The sequence below is a fragment of the Humulus lupulus genome, chromosome X (genome assembly GCF_963169125.1).
Source record: "Humulus lupulus chromosome X, drHumLupu1.1, whole genome shotgun sequence".
NCBI classification, from domain to species: domain Eukaryota; kingdom Viridiplantae; phylum Streptophyta; class Magnoliopsida; order Rosales; family Cannabaceae; genus Humulus; species Humulus lupulus.
In genome coordinates, this window is record NC_084802.1 from 40,632,813 (window position 1) to 40,643,907 (window position 11,095).

The following is an 11,095-nucleotide window of genomic DNA, read 5'->3' on the forward strand; positions in this document are numbered from 1 at the left end:
TCTTAGTCTCCAAAAAGTCCCCCCCTTGAGCCTTTTGATTCGTATTTATAGGCTCAAGAAGGTTACATGGGCCAATGGGCCTTAATTACACTTAAGACTTGCGTATTTGGGTAAATAAAGAAATTACAATTAATGCATAATTACAAGATTACACATCTGAAGGAAATAAATGAATATATGTGACCAGGCTAGTTGCACATAAGTATGATGTGTGATAAACCAACAGTATTCTGGTCGATGGCCGAGCAGGATACACTTCCTAATTACAGCCACGTGCCTCCCATGCGTAGACCAATCCTACCACGTCATCAGGTAGTCCATTTTTGGGTAAACATTGGCCCCCCAAGTTTATTTTACTGCGACTAGCATAAAGTAAACTTAAACAACAGACCTTTCGTATGTCCTGTCCAATTTGTCAGAGTCATTAATGCCTTCTCGAAAAAAGGCAACCAATCATGTCATTGCAGTTTCCCAAAAAGTGGTTTGGCGGCTATCACGCTTTTTCATGCCTCGAAAAATAACCCCCATCATTACCTCAGTAACCGTGCTTCGACCAATATAAATAACTCCTCAAATTCACTTTTTACTTTCCATTTTCTCCTCAAGAACATTGAAGAACAGAGCCTAAAGAACCCAGAAAACTCAAACGATCTGTCCAGCCACTCGACTCAACATCTTAGAAATTTTCACCAATTTTTATCCAAGTAAGTCTCTTCGCCGTTGAGATGCCATGAAATTTTTAGTTTCTGGTTTGTTTTGGACTTTGAGTTCTTGAATGTTCTTGAAAAACTGATTTGGGGTAAATGGATACGTAGGTATGAGCATGATAGGATAAGGAAAAAACACTTCTTGAGGCTTAGGAATTGATTTAGGAGTTAGGATTATTGATTTAGGGCGTAAAATCGAAGTAAAAATTTGATTTTTAAGCATTTAGAAAAAAACTAGGTTTTTCCTGCCCTTTCACAGAGTCGAAAAGTTTTTTCACTTTTGCTTTTTAATCCGTTTTCAAATAGTTCGCATAGAATTTAGTGTTTTTGTTGGAATGCTGCTGGTCATATAAGAGCTTAACTTTTATTGATGGACCCAAAACGGGTATGTTTTAAATATTTATAACTCGCAAGCGCACGAATCGTATATGAAATATAGTGTTTGTGTAAGCACGAGATCAAACCCAAAGGAGCTGTCTAAAATAAAAAAGAAAACTATTTTAAACCAAAATTAATAAATTCTAACATAGCTCCAAAGATTGATGAGATTTTTGTATAATGAAAATAAAATAAAAGATAATAATAAATAAATTAAAGACAATATATATAAATAAATTAATAGTAGAAATCAAGATGATAAAAGGAGATTATTAAGGTATTAGAATCCACAAAATATAAGTTCAATAATATTTATAAGTACATTGGCTCCCAAGTTTCATTAATAGTAAAAATTAATCACTGTCACTTATTCCAATTAGATATTCTATTTAAGCACAAATTATTATCGAATTGTAGGATTTATCTTCACTTTTAAAATTATAATTTCAAAGTATTTAATGTAAATCAATCTAATGAAATAACAAATAAATCCATGAATATTATTTATAAGGCAAAACATAATATTTTTGTTCTAAGTATTTGATGTGCACAATTTAATGGCACACCTTAATCAAAGAATATTATGGTTTTGCACTAATGAAGAACAAAGTGTAAATATGTTCTAACAATAAAAAATACAAGATATTTAAGATGAAAGAAAATATTTGAAGAAGAAAATCCATAAACTTTATTGCACAAAATGGGAAATCAACACACAACATAAATACTATCTAGTTACATATTGTTTCATCATCACCTTAATAACCTTAAAAAGATTAGAAACTCATAACTAGAATAGAAATTACAAACCAAACAATTACAAACATAAATAGGAAAATTTTGAGGAGGAACCCCCAAACTTTTCCTCTAAAAACTCATAGAAAAATGACCAAAAAGAAGAAAAAGATGAAGAGAATAGAGGGTCTTGAAAGTGTAGAAATTGAAGTATAAAACCTCCTAAAATAAGCACTCCCCAAATGGTCTTGAAAATTCCCTATTTATAGCAAAAATGAGAGTATTAAAATAATCAATTTAAATTGATTAAATTAATAATAATATGGCAAATAAGAGTAAATTTTAGGGTGTAATGATGATTTTGGGGTAAAATATGGTAATTTTAGACAAAGGGGACAAGGGGACATTGGGCAATTTATGGGCTCAAGAAGGGAAATGGGAAGGGAGAAAGTGGATGGGTGGCAGGTGGGCCTGCTGGGCTTCGGTTGGCAGGGAGCAAGGGCTGGCTAGGGTCTTCGGCTGGGCAGGAGGCACTGAGGCGTGGGGCTGCTGAAGAGGTGGTGGGTTGGTGCTGTGATGTTGGGCCGAACTAGCTTGTGCCTGTTGTGGGTTTGCTGGTTGACTAGGCTTCAGGAGGTGCTGAAGGAGGTAGGCCCGTTGGAGCTGCAGGGGGCTTCGGTGGGCAGGAGGTTTGCTGGGCTGCTGAGCGTGGGCCTGGGCAAGTGCCGGCCCAGGTGGGCAGCTGGAGCATCAGGTGTGGGCCTGGCTGGTGAAGAAAAATGCCAAATTCCCTTGCTTTCCTCTCAAAATTATCACTTTCCTTTACTTTTCTTTATTTTTATTTTTCAAAGCCCAAAAAAATACAACATATTCCTTACAAAATAAACATAAATTAAATCACAATTAAATATTTTCACTAATAAAATATACCATATAACTTCCATGAAAGTATTAATTAAAATTTAATTTACATAACATTTAATTTCAATAAAATCATATTTTTAGCATTCAAACTAACAACACTAATTTTAAATAATTAAATGACAGCATAAAACAATAAAATATCTATAAAAACATATAAAAATCTAGAAAATTACAATAAGACTAATAAATACAAAATTACTTAAAAACTTAATAAATTACTTAAAAACTCAAAGACTAAGCAACAATTAGCATAAAAAATGTGGTAAAATAACTCTATTTTGTAGAGTTATCATTTATACACAAGCAACGTTATTCCAACTTTTTCCACTTTCTTGGTCTTTTGGCCGTAGATTCTCATCTTCCTTTCTCTGTTCGCAAATTTTCATGCACGACCCGTGGGGAGGTGAGACGCCGATCGACGATGACTTGCTAGCGCAGTTACTCGAAGATCAAGAACTGTCGTCGCTGCTAATCCCGAAAATTCCTTTTTCTCATAACCCTTCAAATAGATCTTCGACCAGCCCAGCCAACATGGGTCGCGTAAAATCCATCACTCAAAAGAAAAAGAAAGCAACCACTCCTGCCAATCAGCCTGCTCCTCGGGCTGAAAATCCTTCGACCAGCCCTTAACTTGAAAACACTTCCCAGCCAGAAATTCAAACAAAAGCCCAACCTTGGGACGTTCTTCGACCAGAGGTCGAATGGTATGTAGTACCTCTTAGTAACATTAGAGCTAGGATGGTAGGGAATTATCTCAAGAAGTACAGATTTCCTAGGATAACCCTACTTAAGCCTACAATCGACCAGCGGGCAAACTTGTCTGGGGGCACCTTCAGCGCCTGATCGAGATATCACATTGAAGCAGGGGCAACCCTGCCTCTTCATCTGTTTTTCCAGGGGGTGGCCAACTATTTTGAGGTAGCTCCCTTCCAAATCACCCCAAACGGATATAGAGTGCTCTCTGCTCTCTATATCATGTACAACCACAAGAAGTGGCCTATTCCTACGCCACACGAGATCAATTCTTTGTTCGATCTCAAGTCTAACCCCAATCACAATAACACGAGGTTCTTCCATTTCTACCACTACGAATCTGCTCGCACCTTCCTGAGTGACATTACCCACAAGTCTAACGTGGGAAAGTACTTCCAGAAGTACTTTTTAACACCAGACCTGGTCGCCAAAAATCTGGCCTTCACTGAAGGAGGTAAATTATTTATTTACTGATCGTTCAATTCCCTTTAGATTTTTTGCACATTCCTTAGAACTTTGGTGTCATTCAGGTCCATTGCGTCGACCAAATCTTACTCCAGAAATGGAGATACGAGCAGCATCCCTGGCCAGCATGACCAATATAGAAAAAAGTATCAAAGAGCTGGTCACGGAGAACAATCTAAGGCTGGTTAGCCTTCCGGTACCTCACCAAAACATGAGGGAATCAAATTCGGGGAGTACTACCGGTGGAGAAGTTCCCGAGCAGCACCAAGATGTGTCACAACCTTCGAAGAGGAGGACAACGGGAGTGACCATCAGGGAACCCTCCAGCACCCCACGAGCAGTTGTTGCCCCTGCTCCGCCAGGAAAGGGCTTGTAGAAGGTTTCTGAACACCCCGAGCCTATTCTTGAATCTTTAGATGAGAACGGTACTGACTTCTCACTCTTAGACAGTTTGCCCATTCCCTGTCATTTATTTGACAGGGACGGCAACTTTAAATACACGCCTAATTTAAATTCAGACTTCTTCAAGGCAGTGAGTGAGTGTAGCAGTAGTACAATAAATAATGTAGAGACCAGTAGTTGTAGCTCAGGTATTTTACTTGTAATTTCTTGGATCTTATTTCCTTGATTTAGTGGTATTTCCATCTATATTGCCTGACTGTTCGCTTCCATTTTACAGTCATGTCGGCTGAAGATCTATTCGACCTGTACGGCGAACCTGAACCCGTTGCTCCTTTGAGCAAGAAAAGGGGAGCAGTCAACATCACGGAGAGAGCAGCAGCAACCCTCTGAAAAAAAAGACTAGGACCGCAGATCCTCCAATACGAGTTCCTTCCAAGGAAACAACTCCCCCTCCAACTCCCATCGACCAGTCATCTCCACCAGCCCCTGTCAACCAGACACGTCCTCCAGTACCTGTTAACCAACGTCCTCCAACTCCTGCTGACCAGACACCTCCTGATCAAACAGGAGAGGCTTTGACAAACATTGTGCTCAGTTCGACCAAAATATAGGCTGACTAAGCTATCGAGGCACCGACGCAGTTGAGAGGCCATCTACAATACTGACTCCATGGAAGTCGATCAGATCATTAACCGTGTACTGAACGAAGTGCTCATCGTAAGTTGCCATTTTTCGCTGAGCTTTATTTGTTTATCTTGTCATTTTATTCCCACTAACAATTTTACCTTTTTGCTGATCGCAGGGAGTTCTAACCATGAGCGCTAGCTGGTGCCGCTCGGGAGCCCTGACTGCTCAATATGAGAAGAGACTTGGCGAGCAGCTTAAAGCATTTGAGGATAGATACACTGAGGAGCTTAAGACAGCTGAGGAAAAATACACCGAGCAGCTCGAGGCAGCCAAGAAGAAAAATGCTGAGCTGTTCAAACAGAAGACCAAGCTGGCCGAAGAGCTAAAATAGCACCAAGCTACCTTGATCAAAGCCATTGAAACTAAAGAGAAGTACACGGAGGCTTCTTTGATTAATTTCAAGGAGGCCTTTAAGCTTCAAGATGATCTGGTCATCAGCAGAAAGGAGACTGAGGGGTTGGAGGAACGCATCAAAGAGCTCGAGGAGACCAATGCTAGTAACCTAGAGAGGTACAAGGGAGCCACCTTTAGATGCTTCTATATGTTCTAGAAGCATAATCGCGGGGCAGACTTCATCTATCTATCAGAGCGTATGAGGCAGTCTGAGATAAACAAGTGTCTTGCTCGCCTTGAAGAGGAGGAGAGAGCGAAAGTTCCAGCATCCCTCGAAATCTCTTTGGCTACGGGCATTGATGGCGTAGACGAGGAAATTGGGGCCTCCGTCAACCAGCAAATTCCTCAAGATCCTCCTACTTCATAATTTCTTTTATTTAAATTTGTAACTTGGGGCACACGGACCTCCGCTCGTAGTGTTGAGACAATATATTTTTTGCAGCACGGGCAACTTTTTCTTTTAAATAGAGAATTACATCCGAGCAGTAACTGCTCGCGGTGTAAAACAATTTACTTTTAATATTTAGATATTATAATATTTACAATATATTACAACATCCAGTTCGCATGAACGAACTTAGCATAGCACTTTGGTTTGATTTAAAAAAAAAATTAAACAAAATTTTGAAAAATACTCTAAGTATCGTAGTATGCTTTCACTTATTTTGCTCGTGTGTTTACATATACATGTCGATATGCTTTGCTTACTAGGTACCTTATATGCCCCCAAGTGATTGAGGAGCTTTAGGTGCTCAGTCACTTGCCTTGACCAAGACTTGTTCGAACATTACTGCTCGTAATAAAGATTTATAAAAATGATAATATTGCAAAACAACACACGTAATGAGAATATACTTGTAATAAATACAATAATTGGCAATATTGACTAGCTGCGCACAGTCCCTTTTATTTCTCGTAATAAATGGACAATCGTGTCTATACAAGTGATAAAAAATTTGATCTTACACTTATAAGCGATCAGTCATATGATTGACTAACCCTTTTTCATAAACTTGTAGAAAGTAAAATTAATACAAGCCAATTCTTTAAGAAGAATTGTTTATTGATAGTAATTGCACATGTGTTCTCCATTCCAATAGTGAGGATTAAGATCTCCATTTAAGCGAGCAAGTTTATAAGTGCTTGGTTGAAGGACTTCTTCAATTTGGTATGGTCCTTCCCAGTTAGGTCCAAGCACTCCTGCAGCTTGATCGTGGGTGTTAAGAAAAACTCTTCTAAGTACCAGATCTCCCACATTAAACTTTCTTTCACGTACTTTAGAGTTGAAATACCGGGCGACCTTTTGCTGGTAAGCTGCTACTCGAAGTTGGGATTGCTCACGCCTTTCATTGACCAAGTCTAGAAATTCCATCAATAACTGGCTATTAACGTCTTGATCGTATGCCAGCCTTCGGTGTGATGGCGGATTGTATGCAAACCGAAAGGCATCACTTTGTAATAGTAGAGCCCTGTATCGGTCCGAAAGCTAGTGTGATCCTCATCAGGTGGGTGCATACTGATCTGGTTGTATCCAGAGTATGCATCCATGAATGATAGGATCTCGTGCCTTGAAGTAGCATCGAACAGCTGGTCGATCCTTGGGAGTGGGAAACAATCTTTTGGGCAGGCTTTATTAAGGTCTATGAAATCCATGCATGTTCTCCATTTGTCATTCGGCTTGGGAACTAGTACGGGATTAGAGACCCACGATGGATAAAACGCTACCCTGATGAATCTGTTCTCCTTTAGCTTCTTGACTTCTTCCTTTAAAGCTTTCGATCTGTCTTTGTTGAGCAACCTTCTTTCCTGTTGCATTGGTGGAAAAATTTTATCTATGTTCAAGACATGGCTGATAACTGCAGGGCCAATCCCAACCATATCTTTATGCGACTAGGCAAATACCTCCTGGTTCTTCTTTAAAAATTCCACCAATCTTTGTTTTGCTGTTGTCTCTAAGTTTTTACCGACTTTCACAACCCTGGTTGGATCTGCTTCATCAAGTTGGACCTCCTAGAGGTCCTCGACTAGTCCTACTTCTTCATCAAAATCCCCAAAGCGAGGATCTAAATCCCTATCCTCACTTTGGGCAACACCCTATTTGGTGACATGCTCACCTGATTGGGCTTGTACCTCATCGAACAATCATAAATCTTTTCTGGCTCTTTCCCTCGATCCACCCTTTTTCGCCTTAGTAATCGAGGGATTGTAGCATTCCCTCGCTTCTTGCTGGTTTCCCAACACGCATCCTATCCTTACGTCAGTTGGGAACTTCATGGAGAGGTGCCAGACTGAGGTTACGGCTCGCAGGTTGACTAGAATAGGCCTTCCAATCACAACATTGTATGCAGAAGGACAATCAACTACTATAAAAGTAGTGAGTAATGTCCTGTTTGCAGGTGCAGTTCCTGCTGTAACCGGAAGCCTGATTGACCCTGTTGGCATGCGTCCTTCGCCAGAAAAACCATAAATGGTTTGGTTGCATGGCTCCAGGTCTTTCACTGACAATTTCATTCTTTCCAGAGAAGATTTGTACAAGATATTACTGAGCTCCCTGTGTCAACTAACACCCGCTTAACCATCATGTTGGCTATCTGGATGTCCACGACCAGAGGGTTCGAATGAGGGAATCGGACATGCTGAGTATCAAGTTCAGAGAAGGTTATTAGCTCTTCTTTTGTTCGAGCTTTATTGGAAGTTCGTTCCTCCACATTCAGCATTTCAATGTCCTGTTCGTGGCGTAAGGTCCGAGTGTATCGCTGCCTTACCTTCCCACTATCTCCTTCAAGGTGTGGGCTGGCACAGATGGTTAGCAATGTACCTGCCACAGGAGTTGGCTGTAAAGGTGGCGAGCGTTGGCGTACATGCGCCTACTCGTTGCCTCCTTGAGCCTCCCGCTAAGAACCTCCAGTGGCTTGTACATATCTCCTCAGGTGTCCTTGTTTGATAAGGAACTCAATTTCATCTTTCAGTTGGTTACACTCATTGGTGTCATGACCATAGTCGTTGTGAAAACAACAAAACTGTGTTGTATCTCTCTTGGAGATATCCTTCCTAATTGGCACTGGTCGCTTGTAAGGGACATTGGTACTGGTCACCTGGTACAACTCCGCTCTGCTTTTGACAAGAGCCGTGTAGTTAGTGAATCTTGGCTCGTACCTGTTGCCCTTAGGGCGCTTGCTCTCGGACGTTGATGGATCGTTTTTCGCCCTCTTTCCACCATTTTTCCCGTTCTCGTTGCTTTTGCCGTTGCCATTAGGTTTATCTGACCCATTGAAGGCTTTAGCGGGATCTTCCTTTGGTCCCTTGTCTTTCGCAAGAGACTTCCCTTCGTTAGGAATCGCCTCTTCGAGCTTGATGTACCTATCTGCTCGATCCAAGAATTCTTGGGTACTCTTCACCCCATTTTTCCTAAAACTGTTCCAGAGGGGTGAGTGGCATCGCACTCCAGCAGTAAGGGCCATCATTTTCCCTTCATCGCCAATTGTTTTAGCTCCAGCTGCTGCTCGCATAAAATTCTGGACGTACTCTTTTAAGGATTCTCCCTCCTTCTGGTGTATCTCGAGCAGCTGGTTGGCTTCAGTTGAGTGCACACGACCAACATAGAACTGCCCGTAGAATTCTGTCACGAACATCTCCCATGACACTATGCTAGCAGGAGGGAATTTAAAAAACCATTCTTGAGCAATATCAGATAGGGTGGCCAGAAAGATTCTGCAGCGGGCATCATCCGACACCTTTTGGATGTCCATCTGTATCTTGAACTTATTCACATGAGATACTGGGTACCCATATCCATCAAAGTTGGGTAGTACTTGCATCTTGAATTTGCTAGGGGTTTCCGCCATTGCTATTCTTTGTATGAATGGAGTGCCCCTTCTCCGATCATACTTGATATGGGATGTTCGGCTCCCCACCAGCTATTGGACGGCTTGGTTTAGTGCATCGATCTGGGCTTGCACTGCGTCTAGTATCGCTGGGGCGACTGGTGCCAGAGGAGCGTACTCATCATGCCTTTTGCGCCTGTCGTTGAGTACATCTCTCAAGTCATCATCTCTGCGCCTTTGCTCGCTAGCACCCAACCGATTAAAAATGTTAAGCTGCCTAGGCTGCCCCCCAGCGTTCTTGCTTGCAGGCCTATTTTCTCTTGGTGGGGGGTTCCTTTCTCCACCTCTCTCTCCTTGCCCGGAATCAACTTCGTTGTAGTCATGACTGTCCCGAAAACGTGATTGGCTATGGCGCGACCTGCTGGTCGCACTATTTCCTCCTCTCACTGGTATCTCTTGAGCGTCAGGGGCAGGCCTGCGTTGGTCGGTGGGTCCCTGGGCATTATTATATCGTGGGGGGCCCCTGACCGCAGATCCTGACTCGGCATGCCTCCTATTAGCGGAAGGGCATTGTCCCTTGCTTGGGGGATTCAGTTCCTCAGCAGTTTGGCATCTAGGGCTTCGGGGAGGTTGCCTGGCTCTATTCTGCCTCTAACGTTGGGGATTATCTCGACTAGCACGCGAAGGTGGATGCTTCTCAGGATCTTGAAATGGAATATCCTGTTGAGTAGCAAGATGTTGCTTCGGCCTCTGAGGGCTTGCCGGTTGAGGTGGAGGACTTGGATCTAGGCCTTGTTGTGGTGGTGCACTTGGTGGCTGATCTGGTTGAGAAGGTTGTGCAGGTTTTCCCCGTGCCAACTGAATGGTTGCCTCCAGGGCGGTGGTGGCATCTCTTTGTCGGCGGTCCATATCAGCCTGCTGCTCATTCAACTCTTGACGTTGACGGTCAATCTCCCTTTGTTGCAACACCATCTTCTCAGCCACATTCTCCTGATTGGCCTTCAGATTGGTCAACTCCTCCTGCAACACACTCAGTGTTGTCCTCAAGGTCTCAGAATCCATCTACTCCTCTTCAAAATCTAATTGTGGTTCATCTTTAGCCATATTTGGTGGAGGAGGCTGGGTGGATGTATCACCAGAAGTCTGTCCCGTCTTCCTGGATGTTTTTGCCATTTGATTTTCTTGACAGTCTTGAGTTCAACTCTCAATGAAAGCACCAAAATGTTGACCCTCGAATTGGTCAATGACACAGAGTCAGATAAACAATATAGAATGAGATGAAAACAAGAAGAAATTAGGACGAAAAAGTAAACGACACAAACAATTTATAGTGGTTCGGCCCCATTCAGATGGTAATGACCTACATTCACTTAGCATTCTTATTGATGTAGGATCCCAACACTGTGATCAATGAACTAAGGGTTCACGAGTTTCACAAGCTTTAGGATGATTACAATTTTGGTGAATAATAACAATATATCTTTCTCTCCAAATTCTCTCAGTCTCCAAAAAGTCCCCCCCCCCCCCCCCCCTTGAGCCTTTTTATTCGTATTTATAGGCTCAAGAAGGTTACATGGGCCAATGGGCCTTAATTACACTTAAGACTTGCATATTTGGGTAAATAAAGAAATTACAATTAATGCATAATTACGAGATTGCACATCTGAAGGAAATAAATGAATATATGCAACCAGGCGGGTCGCACATAAGTATGTTGTGTGATAAACCAACAGTCTTCTGGCCGAGCAGGATACACTTCCTAATTACATCCACGTGCCTCCCACGCGTAGACCAATCCTTCCATGTCATCAGGTAGTCCGTTTTTGG